A 23,630-nucleotide genomic window follows, 5' to 3' on the forward strand; every position below is an offset into this window, starting at 1 on the left:
CCATGAGGCGGAAGTTGCAGTGAGCTGAAATCGAGCCACTGTACTCCAGCCTGGGCAAAGGAGCGAGACTGTCTCTGGAAAGAAGAAGGAGGGGAAAAAATAGTAAAAATAAAAAAAAGAGGGGTGTGGACTGAATATCCCCTGGCAGCCCATTCCAGTTCCACAAACCTAAGATCTATGGACTTTCAATTACCATTTATAAAATCAAGAGAGAAAAAAAGGCTGGTGAGTGTTTAATAATCTGCATCATGAAGAAATTAAATATACCCCACTGGTTTAATATCACTAATTTTTGAAAATTAAACCAATGAAAATAGCAATATTCATGAGCCTAAGTGGTATGATATGCAGTTATATTCCAGTTCTTTAAATGGCAGTAGTAGTCAGTTTTGAACAGCAACTAGAATTTCCCCAGGCCCACAGTACCCCATGTTTTATTGGGACTTTGTGTAGAATTTCAAAAGGCCTTCTTGTCTACATTTATACTCTCAAATATTACAGTATTGAAGAAACAAACAGAACATGATGGAAGATACCCTTTGGTAACAACAGCCTGTACCTGACTCGGCCCATCTGTCAGTTAGAAAGCTGGTACCCCAAAGCGCAATGGAAAACAGCAAAAGGAGCAAGCACGTGGTAAAATGAGTGTGCAAAAACTGCTGTGAAAATTACACCAAACCCAGACTAGCTTGAAATGAAGAGGGGGTGATCAGAAAAGTAGTGGCAGGGAATGAATGGAAAACCTTATTCCCTTCAAGGTACATAAAAAGCATCCTCACATTAAAATGCATATCGATATAGAAAAAACATCCTTATAGAAACAGAATTGTAAAGAAGCATTCTAAGATCTGACTTCTGCCAAAGTAACTCTAGGGCTCGTGTTCCTATTGGTGACATAAGCCACTGCTCCATAGGAACCCCTGTGATTACAAGGTCAAATTTTATTCCATTATGCAGCACACTGACAATGCCTCTTCAGAGACATGATCTGTTAATGTATGAGTTATTGTAATTAAGCAACACAGTTTAATGTCATCAAGAGGCTTTAATTAGAGAAGGCTGCCGTGTCTTCACGCTGTCAGATCAATTCCTGTTTGCACAACTGTACAGACTTATACATGCTCTGGGAACAGCTCTGCGTGTACTGAGCAAGCCCTCCTTTGGGGTTATGGACTTCCACACACTAAGATGTCATATTTCAAAGGTTTGCCCACTAAATGTATTTTGTGTGTTCATCCAAACAAGTCTCGGGGCGGGGGAGAGAGCACCCTTCTCTTCTCCAGAACATCCTAATAGGTGGCTCCTTTGGAAAGATTACCGCCTCAGTGTTTACGTTTCCCTGGCCCCAAGACTCCCTGGTCATTTGTATGTTATGGTACCAACTCTGAATTTCATTTCTGATCATGCATAACACTATTCTCTTTCACCTATGTATTCCTGAACCAATTTGGCACTCAACTAGCTAGAATATCTGATGGTTGGATAAATAAGATGCAGAGTGTTCATACAATGTAAAGTTTTTCAGCAATAATAAGGAATACATTCCGGAAATGGACAGTGGTGATGGTTACACAACACTGCAAATGTTGTCAATGCCACCGAATTGTACACACAAAAAATGGTTACAATGATAAATCTGGTGTTATGTGTATTTAACTCCACCATTTTAAAAACCGAAGGAGGAGGTTAGAAATGAAGTACCGATTCACGGAACATGGAGAAACATAATGCTAAGTGAAAGAAGCCATACACGTATGGTCACATAGCATACGATTCCATTCATATGAAGTGGCCAAAACAGGAATATCCAGTGACAGAAAGGACATTAGTGGTTGCCAGGACCTGGGAAGAAATAATAACTGATCAGTACAAGATTTCCTTTTGGATTGATGAAAATAGTCCACAATTACATAGTGGTAATGGCTTGCCTAACTGTGAATATACTAAAAAACACCAAGTTGTATGTACTTTAAAAGGGTAAAATTTTATGGTGTGAGGATTACATTCCTACAAAGCTGTTATTGTTTCAAAAATAACAGAAGAATACGGGAAGAATCTTCAGAAACAAGGAGTAGACAACGAATGTATGTATTGAAAACTATTTTGGATTATTTATCAGGACAAACCCATACACAAGTAATTGTTCTCTTTCCAGCTCTGCAGGATCTAGACAAGTGAACTGTTCAGGTCTTACGACAACTTAGAGGGCCTATCAGACTGGCAGGAGCTCAAAGGGGACAGCTGGGCTTACGTAAGTAGCACCCACCACAGCTGCAAGTTAATTTCTTTTTCTAAACACTGTGGTCTCTTCTCCTGGAGCTGCTGTACAGGCTTTTGTCACTATAATAAATATTCCTTCAGAAGTATAGGGAAGTTAGGGGTAATCTGGAACAGAGCTATTAAATATTGCTCTTTCTACATAATAAAGCTGTTTTGATACAATGCTGCTTTCAAATACCTGCCAGGTGAATGACATGAAAATTAAGATTTGGTGTTAACACTGGGAGACTTGGATGGTAACACCATTACATGACGTATTCTAATTCATTACTAAAAGAATTGTGTGACATGTTCGAGCTCCAGTTAATATTGAGATATATGTAAAAATTAAATTCCTGGGGTAGGTTGCTAATTTGGTTTTTCTCAGATAACCATTTGACACGCCCTATAAATATTAATAAATTATCAATAGTTGTTTCTGTATAAAATTCTCATTCTTTGTTGGCATTTTTTCCTAGCACATTCTAATCCCCCCCGCCCTTCCTTCCTCACTCTGACATATGGTGAAGAGCAACTGGTTTCGAGCTTGGCACTGCGACTATTTTCAAGGGCCTCAGTTCCTGCATCAAGCGTGCAGTGCTAATGGACTGCCTTAGCAGGTGTGCTCCCAAATATCAAACAGAACAATACAGTCCGGAAGTAGGGACAGTAAGTCTAGGATATTTTTTGTTAACTTATGATTTAGAATTTTCCATTTAATATTTTCAGACACCTGTTGATTTTAAGAAACCACGGAAAGGGAAACTGCAGGAGGTCCCACCGTACTTTTTATGAGATGGAGTTTCATTCTTGTTGCCCAGGCTGGAGTGCAATGGCGCAATCTCAGCTCACTGCAACCTCCAACTCCTGGATTCAAGCTATTCTCCCGCCATCATACCCGGCTAATTCTTGTAGAGTTGGGGTTTCTCCATGTTGGTCAGGCTGATCTCGAACTCCCGACCTCAGGTGATCTGCCTGCCTCGGCCTCCCAAAGTGCTGGGATTACAGACATGAGCCACTGCACCTGGCCCCCCACTGTACTATTAATTTAAGTCACAGCTTACATTAGGATTCACTTGCTCTTTGTGTTCTACATTCCACAGGTTTTGACAAATGCATAATGTCATGGATTCCCCATTCAGTCTGGGGTATTTCTTAAAGCACTGCTCAAAAAGACAGTTTCCAGTACTATACTTCTGAGGGCACTCTTTCTGTCTTCTTTCACCACTTGTGGCCTACAGATTTGTTTCGCTTTTTTTTTTTTTTAAACATGTTTATTTTTGTTTAGTTTTGTTTTGTTTGAGGCAGGATCTCACTCTGCCACCCAGGCTAACGTGCAGTGGTACGATCATGGCTGACTGCAGCCTTGACCTCCTGGGCTCAAGCAATCCACCTACCTCAGACACCCAACTAGCTGGGATTAGAGGGTAGGCCACCATGCCCAGCTAATTTTTGTATTTTTTTGTAGGCACAGGATTTTATCATATTGCCCAGGCTAGTCTCCTGGGCTCCAGTGATCGAACTGCCTCGTCCTCCCAAAGTGCTAGGATTGCAGGTGTGAGCTATCACACCCAGGCTTTTTGCTTTATTAAATGAGTAGTTAATTCCTGAACTACTGCTCCTTTCACAAGACAATGAAGTCTAGTGAGATGTCCTTGTACTTAAGGACTATCTTAGGAAACAATTACTTAATTACAACACGTAACACTCTTTCCCAGAACCTGAAAAAAAATCACCTTTTAAAACCAGTGAAAACTTTGAAGTATTCAGTCTCCCCAAAGCAGGAAAGTGAAGAATGGAAGGAGGACTTAAAATATATATATTTTGAGAAAGCTTTTGATGTGACTTTCCCAGTATTAAACAATACCTCTTAGCAATGACTGCATCTTTTGGCTGATTCACCAAGAATAACGACCGCACAGAGAAGTTTCGGGCTACACTACTTCCATTACACATTCTGTGAAGCGTTCAAAACGTTAAATGTTTTGACTGTTTTCCGAATTTACACTCTATGCTTTTAATATATTAGAACTGATTTTTGAAATATATTGTCCCTTTAATAAACACCAGGCACTAATCTAAGATTGCCAACCTAAGTCATATTTCTGCTGGAAGAAAAAGTACACTGAAACAATTAACATTATTGGAAGAAAAAATGAAAAAAGAAGAGGGCAAAACCCACACACCATACTTCCTCCGGTAATGTGGTCGTGACCACTGTGTTGTATCAAACTCTGGCCACACAAGTGGATCAACTTAACCATTCCAGTGCTGGCGCAGGATGTGGACTCGGTGGTATTAATGAGAGCGCGGGCTTATAATGTAACCTCACCAGACCAAATAACCTCCTGGCCACACAAGTAGAAAATAATTAAAACAAGCACGATTCCAATTTAGCTTTGTAACCAGATGGTGAATGAAAAAGCAGACAAAGACTCGTTTTGTGAATAACCTGGGGAACAGCCCCTATAGTTTCTTTTAAAGTTACAGCCTGACTTGTGAAATCAAAGAGGAAAGGAAAGAATACAAAAGTTCTCACCAGAATTCACTCCTAGAGCACATATATATCCTTTTCCTTAGGTCATGACCAGACAACATCACAACTCATTCCTTAAATGAATGTTAAGTTTAATCACAGTAAAAATCCAGAAACCCACTGAAAATTAAGTGGTGGCAAGAATCTGCTGAACATCTATCTCAATGTTGAACTCTGAGCTGTATGTAAAGAAATATACGAGATGTGTTTTTTAAATCATCAGGACTACAAAACAACATGAGTCACCACCCAGATTCTACAAAGATCTTTCCTCAAAAATAGACAATATTTGCAACCTAACATAGACTCATGCCTTATTTTTCCTCCCTTCAAGAATAAGGGTATTTCATGGATGGGCAAAGGAAGAAAACATTTTAAAACCCAAAAGTTCCTAACTTTGCACAACAACTCTGTCAGCAGTCTAGAAACGGGAAAATAAAATCCAAATGGCTGCCTGACCTTCACAGACTTAGAGCGCATGCGGTTTAACCTGCTTATTAATGATAAAAGCTCTCATTCATGAAAGGGAGATATTAACTAATCTGTGCATCCTCCAATGGGGATAAGGACAGCGAAAGAGGCCATCATACAGTCCAGTACTCCTTGAGATACACAGTGAGCTTGCCCTGAGTCAAACAGCAGAACTGTGAGCTAGTTTATTTCAACACAATAATCAAACTTTTCTGTTAGATCCCAGCAGGATGTCAACTTTCCCTATAAACCCTACTCCTGCTCGCTGCTAGCAGCAGCTGACTTCCCCAGGCCCATCCCTCCCCAGCCCACTCACTGCAGAATTAATCACAACCACAAAGCAGAAGAATCCCAGGCCAGAGTCCCAAGGGATAGTAAGATGATGACTAAGGAGGGAATTACAGGCCTGGGGTGATACCAAAATAATCCAAAAAAAAAACCAACAGAAAAACCTACTAAAGAGACATTTGTTTCTGCCTCATTCAATTTAAGCATCAACGAAGATTGTTTCTTTGGGTTCCTAAATCCTGTTTTTGACCTACTTTGCTTCCTTGAGACAATGGGTTTACAATAGGTGTACAGGCGCTCATGTGGCCCCGAGGGAAAAAGAAGAACCTAGAAAAAAAAGCGCATTATGAGGATATTACATTTGAAGATTTAATATACTTTTCTGACTTTTAGTGCTGGTCACTGTCCACAGGCTCCTTGAACAAGGAGGGGTGCCTCCAGGCCCATCCCCACACAGGTGGGGCCTCAGCAGCTAGGCATCTAAGGAAGGGCCCTTTGCACTCTACATACTTGACATGTACCCTTCCTGCAGCAAAACAATAGTCCACGCCATAGTAACATGTGCTGCACAGGTGTAAATGAAGTCACTGTGAATTTTAAACAGAGGAAGGTGTTTCTTGACCATTTGAATCTCTTACTTGAAGCCAGAGACACGCTTACATTATGACTGTATGGATGTTCTGAAGTCTGGAGTAAAGGAGACTTTGGTCCTGACTTTAACACTTACTATATTACACTGGGCAACCTAGATAAACAGTTGTATACGCCAAATTCTGCTTCTGGAACAACAGGAGTAAGCAGTCAATAAAATTTAGCAATGTTCTAAGCACCATACATCTAATCACTTAACCCTCCCAATGACACTAAATAACAGTAACCTTCGATTTTCAGCATTTCAAGTAACTATAGGTATGAGGCACAGTAACTTGCAACCTGCAACAGCAACCTGCAGACACTGGTGTTATTAGGAATTGCAAGTAATATATGTAAAGCATATCATCCTGCCCAGTGCCTGGTACACAGTGGGCGCCCAGTAAATAGCAGCTTTACTATGTTTTGGAGAATTTGGAGATCCTGTTCACAAGCTCTATCGCTACCTGAATTCCATACAGGTGACTTTGTGGGGATCTTTGCTTCTTCGGAGCTTGAAACACTGTAAAGTAAGGGTATTTAGGAGCTGCAAGGCTGGAAAGCCCTACCAGGGGTGTTGCAAGACACTGACCCTTAAAATTCACCTCCTGGTTCCCTTCATGAACTCTCACACAGGGGAGAGTCTTCCATTGCACCAATATTTATTGAATAGCTACATGTCCCGGGCCTGTAATAACTATTCACTGGCAATTCACTAAGAAGATGAATCAAAGGTGGCTAGGCTGGGGATAGTAGGGGTTCTCTGAAAACAAACAAGATACTGTATAATGTGTGTGGAGACAAATACGAACGAGGTGCACACACCAGAGCTACTCCAACATGGAAAATGCGTCTAAGCGGGGAATGAAAAATGCTTCACAAAAGAAGTAACATTGAGTCTTGAAGGATGAGAATGTGAAAGTAAAGAGGGCAGAGACCGTGTTTCAGTCCAGTTCACAATCAAGCCCATTCATCTGCTGCTTGAATTTATTCTTTTTATAAAGACTGTCCTAGAACCAAATTTCTATAGCTCTGCTGTTTTACCCCAGAGATTGCTACGTGCTCTTCTTTCCAAGGCTTCCTGTGTCCTTTATGACCTCCCTCCCTCATTCCTAGTCCTCTCTACTCCTCCCCACCATCCAATGGCAGCATGCAGGGACGCACGCACACACGCACACGCGCACGTGCACACATATACACACACACACACACTCTTCCAGAATGGAAGGGATGGCAGCCTAATGCAGTATCACTCACATTTACACCTGCCCGAGATGCCATCATCAGATCTCCCCCTCGTGGCCTCACGAAGTAAGGTGAACATTACACATGTTGCAGAGTTATGCCTTGAGACTGATAAGGGACTAAAATATGACAACGTGCAGGAGTGAGGTGGAGGCTAGTCAAAAGGCGACTATGCAGCAAGCTATGATCGCGCCACTGCACTCACTCCAACCTGGGTGATGGGGCAAGCCCCTGTCTCTTAAAAAAGAAAAAAAAGGAACCTAGAAGTTATCATTTTTATTTGTCTATTTAAAAAATAAATTTTCAAAAAAGAAACAGCACCAACCCCCAAAAACGGAAGGAGGAAGGAGCCTAACAGAGTAAGAGAGAAAAGGGGAGAAAAAAAGACCCCAAAGCAAAACCCATCAGCCGGGTTTCAGGTCGGGCCCAAATGTTGCTGCCAGATTAAATGACCCACCTGCACTCTCAAAAGCTGTGGCCCTTGGAACAAGTGACCTCATTTATCCACAAGAACAACAAATTAAAGGGAGAGAGACATTAAAAACAAAAAACATGTTTTATTAACCCAACCAGTATCAATGTAGAGACCTTATTTTAAAATATGAGACTGACAGTAGGGGAAATCTGAACACCTGACTCATTATGTCATCAGTATCATGGGTATGTTGCCGCTAAATAGAATTCACAGCTTTTAAAAATACTGTGCCGGGCGTGGTGGCTCACGCTTGTAATCCCAGAACTTTGGGAGGCCGAGGAGGGTTGATCACTTTAGGCCAGTAGTTTGAGACCAGTAAGGCCAACATGGTGAAACCGTGTCTCTACTAAAAATACAAAAATTAGCCATGTGCATTGGCACACACCTGTAGTCCCAGCTAGTTGGGAAACTGAGGCATGAGAACTGCCTGAGCCTGGGAGGTGGAAGTCGCAGTGAGCCAAGATTGAGCCACTGCACTCCAGCCTGGGTGACAAGAGCCAGAATCTGTCTCCAAAAAAAAAATAAAAACATTAATACTGACACGCCAGGCATGGTGGCTCACTCCTGTCATCTCAGCACTTTGGAAGGCTGAGGCATGGGGCCAGGACTTCAAGGCCAGCCTGAACAACACAGCGGGACCCCATCTACAAAAAATAAAAATTAGCTGGGCATGGTGGTGTACACATGCAGTCCTAGCTAGTGAGAAGGCTGAGGCGAGAGGATTGCGTAAGCCCAGGAGTTTGAGGTCACAGTGAGGTATGATGGCACCACTGAACTCTACCGTCTCCACCTCCCACCCCCCAAAAAAAGTCTGAGATTTGCTTCACTTAAAGGTGTAAATGAAACAAAATTCACTATGACTTGATACTTCTGCAATTAGAGGCTGCATAGAAGTGTAGTGCATATTTTCAGGACTCAAAAAAGCTATCATTTACCTGGGTTTCATACACACATTGATATTCACCATACTAGAAATTAAAACAAATTTTACATTAATTCATTTAGAAAATTATACAACCATTACATGTTAACAGAAAGAAAATTTTTATGAAAACTATATTTTACAAATTGAAAAAGTTGTGAGAAAAGTGGCACTTTCCACTTCTGCAAATATCTTTAATATCTGGCTTAACAGGAGTCAACACAGTTCTCCTAACTCAATTCAATCTGATGCAATATCTCGTATCACGTAGTATCTGGAAAGCCCCACCGCACGTTTGTGAGAAAATGAAGAAAACAATGTCTCAGTTTTTACCACGGTACTGCTTTTCACCTTGGAAACTCCCAGGAAGGGACTATGATCTAAGGATCCCTAGATGACAGTTTGAGAACGGCTTTGATGGAGTAAAGTCTATGGCGGTAAACAAGAATTTCCTTGACTTAGCAAGAATTCTGTGGTCCTCTTTATTCTGAGGTGAAATCAAAGCCCCAAGTTGACAAAAAAGAACATCATGTCACTCCTGAACACCCTCCTGCTGCACAACACACCATCATGAAGAAAGGGTCCCTGTGTAGCACAGACTGGTCAAAGGACCCTTAGACTGTCCCGCAGCTAAATTCAGGACAAGCTGTGAATGTTCAAGATGTACTTTCTAGACTGCTGATCCCTAATAGCAAATCAATATGCTGGGTCTCTTGACAAGCAATTTTCTTCTAAATGAAATTGGTGGGGGCGGGGGGGAGAAGAAGGATAGATTACAGTATAACACGGAGAGAGAGGCTAAGCTGAAATTGTTTCAGTTGTGTCTGTGCACACACACAGGCACACAGAAATACTGGGTCTCAATTCAAAAGTTCTTATTGCAAATAAAAGTCAAAATTAACAATAACACAATTCCCTCAGGGACAAGGTACAGATTATCAAAGTTTTTATAAAGAAAGACAATGGGAAGAAAAACCATGTTTGAAGAGAAAGTAAAGGTGGTGACTAAATTACGTTAAAAAAATCAAGTTTTGAAATTGTGTTATGGTCTTCATTTAAAAAAAAAAAAAGAAGAAATTATACGCACATACGAATACACAGAAAAACTCAAAAAGCATCTCCTCCAGCAAGGAATTAGGCAGGCTGCGTGAGTGCAACTTACTACTTTATTCCTTTCTGGGCTGTTGAAATTCTTTCACAAAGGTCAGGGGTTGCTTTCAGAGTTTAAAACAATAACAACAAAAGACATTTCTTTTTTTTTTTTTTTAAATAGCAAAACACCTCTGACCCATACTCTGCTCCAAACAAATATTAACTCAAAAAGCAGCTGGTGGGAGTGGTGGCTCACACTTGCAATCCCAGCACTGTGAGAGGCCGAGGCAGGAGGATCACACTTGAACTCAGGAGTTTGCAACGTGCCTGGAAAACACAGCAAGGCTACAAAACCACAAAAAACACAAAATCGGCCAGGCACGGTGGTGTACACCTGTAGTGTCAGCTACTTGGGAGGCCTGAGACAGGAGAATTGCTTGAACCTAGAAGGTGGAGACGGAGATTACAGTGAGCCTCCAGCCTGGTCAAAGACGGTCTTTAAAAAAAAAAAAGAAAAAGAAAAAAGAGGGGGGTCATACTGCTCACTTTGGCAGCTCATATATTAAAACTGGAACATTACAGAGAAGATAATATGGCCCCCGTACAAAGATGACATGCAAATTCGTGAAGCTTTTCTTTCTAAAGTTATCACAAGCAAACTGGGGAGAAAAAAAATTATAAAACTCCAAGAGGAAACACGAGATAATCCTTCCAATCTTGGGTTATAGAAATATTTCCTAGGACACAAAAAGGATGAATGATAATACCTTGGGCTTCATACAAATTAAAAAGGATTTTCTTTTTTTTTTTTTTTTTTTTAAGTTTTTTTTTTTTCTTTTGAGATGGAGTCTCGCTCTGTCCCCCAGACTGGAGTTGGAGTGCAGTAGCAAGATCTTGGCTCACTGCAAGCTCCGCCTCCCAAGTTCATGCCATTCTCCTGCCTCAGCCTGAGTAGCTGGGACTACAGGCACCCGCCAACACACCTGGCTAATTTTTTGTATTTTTAGTAGAGACGGGGTCTCACAGTGTTAGCCAGGATAGTCTCGATCACCTGACCTCGCGATCGGCCTGCCTCAGCCTCCCAAAGTGCTGGGGTTACAGGCGTGAGCCACTGCACCCGGTCTTTTTTATTTTTTGACAGAATCTTGCTCTATCGCCCAGGCTGGAGTGCAGTGGCATGGTCTGGCTCACTGCATCTTCCGCCTCCAGGGCTCAAGTGATTCTCACGCCTTGGCCTCCGGAGTAGCTGGGATTACAGCGCATACCACCAAACCCAACAAAAGGAACTTTCTTTTAAAGGCAACGATAAGAAATGTTACCAGCTGACTTGTGTCATCTAAAAAGTCTTATGCTTAAGTCCTAACCCCTAGTACCTCAGTATGTGACTGAATTTGAAGATTTGAAGTAAAAGGACATCACTAGGGTGGTCTCTGAGCACTGTAAGTTCAAGACAAAAGATGACAAGCTTGCTGTCAAGAGAAAAGCACCAAAGAGAGGTCGAGGTATTTGATTGGAAGCCTTCCCCTGGTCTTACTGCTGGGGCAGTAGGGAGTCGCCCACATATCTATGAAGAGGGCAAGATTTTCCGGTGCTGCAGCACACCCAGGCTGGGCTAGGGTGAGTCACACACACACACACCCAGCTCATTCCTGTGATTGTAAGACAGAAAAGGAAAGAACAAGACACAGCTAATCCTACACAGTTCAGATATGCTTAATGGATACAGAAGGCAACGCAGGAGAAATGCATTTGGGAAACCAGGCTGTGCCTGCCTGCCTGGCAGGCAAAAGCCCACCACCCACACAGATCTAAGAGGTTTCTTACCACAGAGTGGAAAAGAAAAACAGTCAGAATGAATGCATCAGGAAACCTACAACCAGAATGTTGTGAGGAAAAGTAACCTACAGTCCTGGTGTTTGCTACCTTAGCATTTACTAGAATGAGCCTGCTGCTACGACCAAATTGTATACAGTCCAATCTCAAATGAACCAGATAATTCAGAACAGCTTGGAATTTTTCTCTCTGGTTTAAGAGTATGCTGTTATGTTTATATTATGGTTATGCCTAATATTCTGGAATCTGGAATTCAGGGGGAAAGTATTTTGTTTGAAGACATAATTTGGAAGTAGTTTAGGAAATCAACTATCCCCTCTTCTCTATCCTGAAATCTCCCCTACTGCTACCCCCAGGGTTTACCAACTCCCCATACAAAACGTCACCCCCAAAATGAGCTGTTGGCTCCCTAATTTGCTGTTTGGCTAAATGACTTAAAGAGAGAAGTTCTGGGTCAACCAGTGGCTTAGTACAGATATTCCCTGACTCCTGGCTAAAACTATGGCCCAGGTATTTGGGTTTAGACAGATCCCTGAAATCTAAACATTTCTCATGTCATTAAAACTCATTAAATCCTTGCAGGGTAGGTAGATGCTACCAGTATCTCCCACTTTGAAAAAAACGAATCAGGGAAGAATGTTACTTAAAGCAAACACCTGGCCAGTGTATCCAGTGCTTCCTGCACACAGACAAAACACACTGGGTGATAACACATTTCACAGGCACTTGCAAATCAATAACGGGTCTAGAGAGTGATCAACAGTGACTATGGCTTGCGTAGCTAGGACTACAGGAGCGTGCCACCATGCCTGGTGAGTGCCCACTAACCAGGTCTTGGAATCAGAAGCACAGAAGACTGACTGTGCACCTTTTCCTCACTCTTATTGCTCCTTGAAAACTAAGCTCCAACAAATGATCCTATGATTCTACATGCCTTTTTGGATATTTGAAATTACAATTATGTGTTTTTCATCCTCCCAAACAGGAGCTAAGCAGATTTCCCATTCTCCCATCAACCACTAGACACTAAATCTAATCCTTAAAGAATTCTTCCAGGCCAAGTGCGGTGGCTCAGACCTGTAATTCCAGCTCTTTGGGAGGTGGGCAAACAACAAGGTCAGGAGTTCGAGGCAAACCTGGCCAGCAGGGTTAAACACCATCTCTACGAAAAATACAAAAAATTAGCTGGGCATAGTGCCAGGCGGTGTGATCCCGGCTACTCGGGAGGCTGAGGCAGGAGAATCGCTTGAACCCGGGAGGCGAAGTTTGCAGAGAGCCGAGATCACACCACTGCACTCCAACCTCAGCGACAAAGTGAGACTCCATCTCAAAAAAAAAAAAAAAAAAAGAATTCTTCCAATTAGAAAATTAGATGCTTTTCTAACTCACACTCTATTATTGAAGTCTTCAAAGAAAGCATTTGTTTGTACTTGTTAACTTACTTAGTCACTGACCCAAAGAAGAGTCAAGCAATTGGTTTGTAAATATGAAAAGCTGAAGGAAATGTTTTCTAATGACAAGTTATGAAACAGATAAACCTCTTGACAGTCACAGTCTTTGGTTCTGAATAGAGAACTTGATTTCACTGCCACCCACATTTAAGAAACAGAGCAGAAGTAATAAAAAGCTACAAACCATGTTTCAGGGTCCAATCAAAAAGGTTTACAAACTTGTTAAATATTTCCTGGTGAAACATAATTCGAATTGCAGGTTCCCATTAATGAAATATGTGCCATAATTAATATTCCAACACACTCATGTTAGTTCATTAGTTCATAGTTAGCCTCAGTTACACAGTGGACAACTCACAAACAACTATTAATAATTTCATGATTTTTCTCTGTGATGTAAAAAAAGACATTCCCTTTATCCCCACAAGAAGGTGTATGATTATACTGATATTAAAACTTAATATATCATAACTTGGCACAGGGCCAGGTGTTTTGTAATTGATGATGCTAAGTAATCAGACTGTTGAATTCTTGCACAGACCTAGTTATTTTCTTCCTAAAATCCTTTTAAGTTCCTGGCATTTTCAGTCTGCTCACAACATAGTAACTACTGCAAACTACTACTTGTAATAATGAAATCGTTCCTATGATACCCTGCCTCCCATTCCCAAATTAGAATTCCACCATTTCATAAAACTCTCAAACAAGATGAATAAATGCGCCAATATCACAAGATTACTACAAACTGGAAGTCACATTTCACATGCAAGTTTAACACACACACATACACATACAGAGAGAGAGAGAGAAAGAGAGAGAATGACTCATATTCTTGCATGTCAATGGCTGAAAATACTATAGATTGGTCTCTAATTTACATATATTGCATATGAAAATGAGTTAGAGACCATATGGTTAACTCCACAAATGAAATATAGTAATTATTTCTTATATTATCCTTTCTGAATAACATCTAATCTAGCTACTAAAGAAGGATTCCTGATTAGATAAGAAGCAAACATTTGGGTCATTAGCTATACTGTTTCATCTTCTTTAAGAACTGCATTGTAATGAATACCAGATGAATTTAAAGTACAGTAGGTTTCAAAATAAACTACAAATCACATTTACTTACGCTTTTGATAATGAGCAGTCATCATTTCACCTTCTACTTCAACCCACTTACATGACAGAATCCCCCAAAGCTACCAGTCCACTCTAATTTGTGTAAAGTACAATCATTGTGTTTCTTAAATATATTTTTCTATTCTCACACTTACATTCTATGAACTACCTAATTAAATGTAAAGTCTTCCTCTTTTCAACTGGTTATGATGGAAAAGAAACAGAGTTAACGTATCTTGAATTACCGGCTTATAACCAACACCTTACCCATGTCTTAACTGAATACTAAGTCATTGGAATTGTAGAGGACATTAACACTGTAATACATTTTCCATTCTCTTCACAAGCTTCCACAACCACAGTCTCTACTGGTAAGTTTTTGTTGGATACTGATACACACAGATCAGAAGCTATTCGGCTCACCATGGTAAATATTTGAAGCATACTAATAAAACAATGGAAGAAACCGGCGAGATCAAAGTAACCAGGTTCTACTAATATAGCCTTGTCTACTTAAAATTGCTTGCATTTACACAGATACACTCCCTAACAAGGGTGTGACTGAAATATCTCAGTGCTTAGCTCCAGCTCAAATAAGGAAAGAGTCAAGGGGCTGAACTTCTCTGAAATCAAAAGGTAAATGATGCAGTGAAGCAAGACGCCTTGATGACTGCATCAAATTTGCATAATTTGTACCCACCAATTTTTTTAATTTACATAATCTGCAACCATTGATTAGGTAGTTTTTCATCATATAAAGTTAAAGGGCCATCCTCAGGTTAAACTCTTCCTGCTACTCCCTCAAACACAGATCTCATTTCCTAATTGTGTTCCAGAAACTATGGACAGACCAGATCCAGTGGCTCACACAGGTAAAGGCCTAAGCAGGTGGTTCACTTGAGGACAGGACTTCAAGACCAACCTGGCCAACATGGTGAAACCCCATCTCTACTAAAAACACATACACAAAAAAAATTGGCAGAGCACAGTAGTGCACACTTGTGGTCCCAGCTACTTAGGAGACTGAGGCACAAGAATCGCTTGAACATGGGAAGCAGAGGTTGCCACGAGCTGAGATCACACCACTGCACTCCAGCCTGGCCAACTGGCTTGAGGGAGACTCCGTTTCCAAACAAAAAAAAAAGGAAAAGGAAAAAGAAACACAGAAATTCCATGTCACTCAGACACAAAATGGCCACTGCAGAACCACAGAGAGGAAAAAGTTATAAAAGATATGCTGACTGTCAGAGCCACTCTTTTAAAATTATTGTTCAAGGAAGCACAACTTCTCATTGGTCTGCCAACTTCAAACCTTGCCATGTTTCAAGACAGAATGAAACATCTGTGCTTGTCTAATGAATCTCTTTGATAATTCATAGCATTCCAAGCATGTTATATACATATGAGAGACAGATAGCATCCTCTCTCCCCCCAAGAAAGTGAATAAGCCATAAAAGCTAGCCATCCTACTCACTTTCTCTGTAACTACAAAGGGCCTAATTTTATTTTTCATCTGCTACCCTAGAAAACTGATTGGACTGAATGTCTAGGCTGCTTCCTTATGTCCTTTTAATAAAGCCAGCCACAGTAAAGAAAACAGAAATTAGCGGGAAGTGCAGAGCTCTTTACCACTGGGATTCACAGCAGCCTTTGGACAAGCCATTATGGTTGTCTGGCTCCAGCCCTCTTCCCAATAACCACCACCCCCTTTCTCGCCTACCCCACACCACCCTCCAAGATCAAAAGCAGCACTTACTGTTTATAACATCCTGAGCAATCCGGGAATCTCAAGAGGCTTTTGTTGCCTTTCCCACCCCTCATTGTTTCTGCTCCAAAAAATGTTTTTTAATGAGACAAGCCAGTCCTGAAACAGTCACACCAGTGAATCCGGCCTGCCTCAAATGACAATCCTCTGTGATGCCTTGTAAGGAAAGGGGAGGGGGGTGCCTCCAGTCAATGTCAGAACAAGAGCCTGTCAGAACAAGAGGTTCCCAGCCTGCTCACTCCCAGCAACTACACAGTTGTGGGGCTGCAAAGGCAGCTTTTCTCCAGGTGGTAGCAACCACCATCACCAAAGCATAAACAAAAAACAAAAACCGGGAAGTTCTTCCTGGACAAAGATCTGCCTGTTACACGTAGACAACTATGTGCCTCATGCCCCTGCACCTCACTGCTGTCTCCCTGTCCTTCTCCGATCGCCTACATCTAATATGCTGTCTGGATCCACGTGTCCTCCCACTGGGCCTTGGAGTTCAGCTTTCTCCTTGAAGTTTAAATACAGATGGAGAAGTCTTATTAGTTTAATCTTTTATTTATTTATTTAGCAGAGTTTTGCTCTTGTAACCCAGGCTGGAGTGCGGTGGCAGGATCTCGACTCACTGCAACCTCCGCCTCCCAGTTTCCAGTGATTCTCCTGCCTCAGCCTCCCTAGCCGCTGGCATTACAGGCATGCGCCACCACGTTTTAATCACGATTATTCTCACAGCTCATATATTCACTAATCTGGAGCAAACTCAAAACCTAGCAACTTCAGTGAACCCCAGTGCCAAGGCAAACAGACTAGCCTCTACCTCCCTGTCCGTCCTCACCTCATCTGCTGGAACTTGCAGGCACTGCTGGCCAGCAACAAGCACAGCAAAAGAGGGGAGACCTAAATTCACCAGTTTTGTGGGAGCAGGTCTGGTATTAAAGAAACAAACCCTGGAGGGATGGGCTCGCCACACCTCAGCTGTGTGCAACGCCACCCAAGGGTGCATCTACCCTGAAGATGAAGGGTGTGGAGCTGAAACAAATACCCAGGCAGTCACGGCATTTTCTGAGACTCAAAATTCTCAACAAGAGAAACTCCAACTAAAACCCAAAAAAGACATTTCACACCCAGCACCTCCGAGACCAAAGAGGGTACCTTCTGGCGGTGGATGATGGACCCGACAGTTAGTTATGGACACAGTAAGCACTCAGGTACCTTTGGGGAAAACTCACTTTTACTGATTAAGTTCAACCTCACTTTAAGTTCAAGAGGCAAAACTCCAGGTTTACTGAAGTAAAAGGTAAAAATTTCCTAGGGAGTTTTGGGGGAAATTACTCTTACCACAATGTTGGTTGAATACCCCAGATTTCAAACAAAACTGTATTTCTACCTGCAAACCTATGTATGCATCACCTTTAAATGACTCTCAGTTACACAAAACCATAACCATAACCACCTTGGGAAATCAAATTATTATCCTAAATGAGACTTGCATTTTCCTGCAAAACAGAAAAAACTGTCACGTTGATATTGTCTGTTATGTTTCAGATCGATTATTTTTCAACTGGTCCTCAGAGCTATTTCTTACCCCTTTCTCAAGGGGATTTCACAGAGGGACAGGAAGAAATTATTTCTGATGAAAAAAATTCTACTGCTAAATAGATAAAATCAAATTAAGTACATGCAACAAAGTACCATTTCTGGTTCTGATGGAACAAGAAGCACAAAATCACAACCCATTATACTCAAGACTGTCTACAAGAGATTCACTCTAGACCAAACATACACTAACCCCACAGCAACCCTATAACCAAGGTACTATTATCCATTTTACACCAGCAACTTGAAGCACAGGCTGGCTAAATGACTTGCCCAAGGTCATTCCAGAGAGAGAGCTGAGATTCAAATCCAGGGTGTCTGGCCATAGCCATCTATTAACCAAATCATACCGCTTTCAAAGCTGTGTTAAAAACAATAGCTGTGGGCCAGGTGTGGTGGCTCACGCCTGTAATCCCAGCACTGGTGGCTCACGCCTGTAATCCCAGCACTTCAGGAGGCTGAGACAGAAGGATCATCTGACGTCAGGGGTTTGAGACCAGCCTGACCAACATGGTGAAACCTCGTCTCTGCTAAATATACAAAAATGAGCAGGGCATGGTGGTGGGCCCCTGTAATCCCAGCAATTTGGGAGGCAGAGGTTGCAGTGAGCCGAGATCGCACCACTGCACTGTTGCCTGGGCGACAGAGCAGGACTCTGTCTCAAAAAAAGTGCAAGAACAGTCCAAAATGTCTTCACTTCTAACCAGCACAAGCATGAGGACTACTGTCCTCAGCAACAAACCTCACAATGATTAAAGACATAATCTTCATTATGAAACACTCCTAACTGGCCACCTCTGTAGGGTAGCACTAAATCTGAGAAAGCAGCACAGAATCTGGCCAGGTATGGTGGCTCACGTCTGTAATCCCGACACTTTGGGTGGCCGAGGTGGGCAGACCACTTGACTTCAGGAGTTCATAAAACCCTGTCTTTACTAAATTACATGTGCCTGTAGTCCCAGCTACTAGGGAGACTGAGGCAGGAGAATCGCTTGAACCCGGGAGGCAGACAGAGGTTGTAGTGAGCAGAGATCATGAAACTGCACTCCAGCCTGGGCAACAAAGTGAGACCCCATGTCAAAAAAAAAAAAAAATAGAATCTGTATTTCACATATGTTTTCAAGCCAGCAGACCCCACTTCAGTGGTACTTTTCGTATTAGTTGAGAAAATACTTAAGATAACATTTGTGGGATAAAAAAAAAAGGAAGCAGGACCCGTGTAAATTGTGTTCTAATCTTGGTTCCAGCTTACGCCCTCAGTCACCGGGGAATCAATCTGAAGACAAAGAATTTGGAAGTCATCATTTTCTTGTTTCATAAATTTGAGAGCCCTAAGAAACTCATTTCTGAAGTCACTAATGAACGTACTAAATGTATGGACAGCACATTGTGCCCAGTTAGCACACACTACAGGACTTGCTTGCTTCATTAATACACTTTCCCAGTTCTAACAATTTTAACAGAACTCCTAAGTTGAAAAAACATTTTATAAGACAGAATTGGGTGAAACACCACTCATTTATTTTGGTAACTTCAGGACAACCACAATTTCTGAGGATTTGCAGCCTAAAAGTGACTTGAACCAGCTGAAGATATTTCACTTTTTTGACTGTATCTCATCTCAATTATTAAGGTATTCCAGTCACACTCTAGATACATGACTACTTCTAAATATATAAGTTTTCTGAGTTAAAATGGCAGAGTGCACACTTGACCCTATGGTTTACTGACTACATTATGATTTCCACATTAAAGATCAAAGCTATATGAGACACACTGGAGTTCTCTAAGACAAGGCAACAGGTCAGATAAATCTTGGAAAGCCAGCTGATACAGGTGGGCATCAACCTTGCTAATTCATCCATCGTGGGTTCAAACAGCATTCTAAAGGGACACAGCTGTCCTGCCTCTCCTGCCTCTCATTCTCCCTAGTCCTGTAGATTGTCTACTACCTGGCATCTGAAGGGAGTTTGCAATAAAAACATGTCTAAACTCTTCTTTCGGGCAGAATCAATTCACTTACACACAATGAGGATTTTTGGATAAGCATGCTGCTCTATTTCCCTTAGTTCTTTATTAATATAGGTATTATTATGTAAAAATTATTTCTAAGGCAAAATACTCTTCAAAACATATTGCTGAGGATACTATATTCCTTGATTTTAGAAAATGCATAATCCAAACCTGATTTTCCAATACGTAAAAATATGGAATGCTTCACAAATTTCCGTGTCATACTTGCATACGGGCCATGCTATTCTTCTCTGTATCATTCCAATTTTAGTATATGTGCTGCTGAAAGGATCACTCTTCTGTTTCTTCTGAAAGGCTTTTCTATAGTGGCAACCCCGACTAACCACACCAGGCTAAGTATGTGTATATTTTTTGAAGTAGTCGGGAAACCAACAGTAATAAAGGCAATTTATAATAATTTATACTAATTATTGCTGCCCATTCATTTCACAATCCCCAAACCTTCCCTAACCTACAGGGTCTACCTCTGGCATCTATGTAACATGGATTGTCTGTGACACTGTTCCAATGCAAGTTCCCTCTCTCCTCTAACTCAAGAGACCTCAGCTGTATCTCCAGGGTTCTGCCCGCTTCTATACACAAGCACCAAACTGATTAAACCATGTCTAACGTATGATTTATAACTAGCTCCTAATGTCATTTATTAAAACTAAGCCCTGCCTATAAGAACTCTAACACCACAAATCACAATTTGAATGACAGCAAACTTCAAGATGCTATTTACTTATTATTCATTCCTTTAACAAATATTTAAGTACCACATGCCAGGCACTGTTCCAGGTGCTTGAGGTAAATTTATAAGCAAGATTTACCTCAAGAACAAAAAGGATTCTTGCTCTTCATTTTTAAAAATTGTATTATTACTTTATATTCTAGCAGAGAAAACCAAAACCACAAATAAGGTATTTGTAGTAGCGGCAAATGTTATACATAAACGGGTAATTTGACAGAATCGCAGCAGGAAAGCACAGGACCAGGGGAAACAGGAGCCACAGCAACCTGCAGAGTGGATCAAGATTAATTTGAATACAGCCCCTGCCATCCACTACCTGAACACCTTAAACCCATCCCCTTGATCTTATCTATGAACAGCAGCACTGTTCATGGCTAACCAGAATTAGAAGGACTCGCATCAGGACACCTTGGGCCTTGGGTCCAGATGTAGTATTTTCTCCCTAAATGAAGAGATAAAAACAGAAACGCACCTCCGTGAGGGCTTCCAGACAGCCATGGGCCAGCAGAAGGTATAAGGATATTTCGGGAGAGACAGGCCAAAGATAATTACCAATGGCTACTCTCCTAGGCCCAGGGCAGGGATCATCTGCCACTAGGAGAAGAGGCTTAGACGACAAATGTATTTAAGATCTGAAAAAAATCTCCCCAAGCGAGAAGAAATTCATTTTCTAATAAGTGGTGCTTAAAATGCAGTTAAGTCCACAAGTTTCTATACATCAACCAGAGAGTGTTTCCACCAAGACTTCCTGTTCTTTTCCAGATTTGCAAGTCAAAACACTAATGCCACAAGAAAAATACACCACTTCTGAATCTGTACCGCATGCTGCAAATTCCACAGCGCTCTCAAGGACAGCATGTTGCCACGGCACCAACATCCTGCCTGCTTAGATGTGAACAGCAACCCTGGCTCAGCTCAGTGTTGGCAGCAGACTCCCCAGAAAAGCTGGCACTCTTCAAAATGGGAAGTCACCAACGAAGAGGCACAAATGCAAGACCCTGTCCGTACTGCTTGTGCAGTACCTCCTAGGGCTTGGGGAGTTGGGACATGTAGTGACCATAAACCCAGGCTACCCAACCCCAAGCTCCAAACACTGGTTCTCAGGTACAGCGCTTTCTTCATACAACTAAACACAAGATGTTACAGTGTACATACTCAGGCACACACAGCCAATAGAATGGGACTTTCTCAACCATGAAAACTGAGATTTTCCTGTTTCCTTAGGGTGCCATGGCTCCTTGATATTCTAAGTCAACATATTCTCCCTAACCATCAAAAGGAGATCAGGAAGCAGAGGACAGGCATCCACTGCCTAACTCTGTAATGTACAAAGAAGCTCCAACAGCAATTCATTAACAGCACTGAATTCTTTTCCAAGAAGATTGTTTAAAAACAAGCAACATAAACGGAAAACTCCCACAGACTTTATGGAAGGCACTATTCTGAAACTGGAGGCTGCAGCTCGGTTTGCAGGAAAGATGCTGAACCAAGAGAACCCCAGTGTTTCGTCTGAACAACAAGGCTTGGGTCTGTCAGTATGTTTGCTTGTTTTGTCCCCTAATGGGGTGGTGAGGGGTAAAGGTAAGGGCAGAATCTGGCTGGATCATCTCTCAGTTACTAGGTTCTTTCAGTGTGTGTGAAAGATAAGGCTACTTTAATGCCCACTTGAGAAAAAGACTACAGGGAATAATGAAAGGACCAGGCCAGCCTTACAGGGAAATAAAGAAACAGACAATGAGTGAGTCACAGGAAGAGAACAGAAAGACAGAAAGAGAGGAGACTACTGAACCATAACAGGAAGGAACAAACGATACACACAGCCTGGATGAATCTGAAAGCAAAGTGAAGGGATGTAGTAGACACAAAAGTGCTTCCATCTATATGGCATTTACAACAGGCAACGCTAATCTACAGTGCGAGAAAGCAGGTCGGCGTTGGCATAGGGGCACAGGACAGAAGCACAAGGGAGCTTTCTTGGGTGACAGGAGGGGCATATATTGATGGGATATATGGGATGGTAATACCCAGGTGTGTGCAGTTGTCATAAGTTATCACAGTGTACACCTGAAATGGTTGCATGTGTAAATTTTACTTCAATAAGATTGGTTTTTTTAAAAATCCAAACTGAGGCCGGGTGCGGTGGCTCACGCCTATAATTCCAGCACTTTGGGAGGCCAAGGCCAGTGGATCAGGAGGTCATGAGTTCGAGCCCAGCCTGGCCAAGATGGTGAAACTCCGTCTCTACTAAAAGTACAAAACTTAGCCAGACGTGGTGGCAGACGCCTGTAATACCAGCTACTCGGGAGGCTGAGGCAGGGAACTGCTTGAACCTGGGAGGTGGAGGTTGCAGTGAGCAGAGATCACGCCACCGCACTCCAGCCTGGGTTACAGGGCAAGACTCCGTCTCAAAATCAAAACTGACTTACAAGGTTTTTGTTTCTGTTTTTTAAATTCAGAACAGTACGGGTGTGTACGTAGAATGAGTTATGACAATTTGTTAGATTAAATTGATTTCTCTGGAAAGTAGCCATCCAAATTAAGTAAAAGTTAATGCCAAAAGCCACACCTCTGGCAATAACAATCCAGGGACCTGGTCCAAATGTGGAAAATTTGCCCAAGTTTCATGTGGTTAAAAGTGACTTATTAAAGAATATTTCATAATACAAACTCCCTTTTGGGGCTTTAGGGTATTAAGAGGAAAAAAAATTTTAAGGAAAATATTAAGGGGGGGAAAAAAGGTTACCTTTTTTGCAAGCCGAATCAGAGTGCCATCCGTGGCTTGTGTTAAGGAATTTGCTTTTGTGTGGTGCAGAAAGGCAGATCTAATATTCAATATTCACCTATGGGGGGAAAGGCTTGCTCACAAGTCTTCAGACTTTTTCTGTGTATGTCCATACATAGACACCCAACGTTCACTCTCTTCCCTCTCAGCTCCTTCTCTTAGGAAAGGTTCTACTTTTATTTTTTATTTTTATTTATTTATTTATTTTTTTTGAGATGGAGTTTCACTCTTATTGCCCGGGCTACAGTGTAATGGCGCCATGTCGGCTCACCACAAAGTCCGCCTCCCAGATTCAAGATTCTCCTGCCTCAGCCTTCCCAAGTAGCTGGGATTACAGGCATGTGCCATCATGCCCGGCTAATTTTTAGTACAGACAGGGTTTCTCCATGTTGGTCAGGCTGGTCT

At 41.8% G+C, this 23,630-nt stretch overlaps 1 protein-coding gene and 2 non-coding genes across 5 annotated transcripts in view; 1 reads left to right on the forward strand and 2 right to left on the reverse strand.

The window, feature by feature from the left end:
- The window catches only part of JARID2 (jumonji and AT-rich interaction domain containing 2), a 277,840-nt gene that overhangs the window by 187,106 nt on the left and 67,104 nt on the right, over positions 1–23,630 (reverse strand). The window lies entirely within an intron of this gene.
- Positions 10,457–10,562, forward strand: LOC111541168. The gene has a single exon (XR_002731210.2). It is a non-coding gene; the product is annotated as a U6 spliceosomal RNA (small nuclear RNA).
- LOC111541160 lies at positions 19,878–19,984 on the reverse strand. The gene has a single exon (XR_002731204.1). It is a non-coding gene; the product is annotated as a U6 spliceosomal RNA (small nuclear RNA).

The sequence above is a fragment of the Piliocolobus tephrosceles genome, chromosome 5 (genome assembly GCF_002776525.5).
Source record: "Piliocolobus tephrosceles isolate RC106 chromosome 5, ASM277652v3, whole genome shotgun sequence".
In the NCBI taxonomy this organism is placed as follows: domain Eukaryota; kingdom Metazoa; phylum Chordata; class Mammalia; order Primates; family Cercopithecidae; genus Piliocolobus; species Piliocolobus tephrosceles.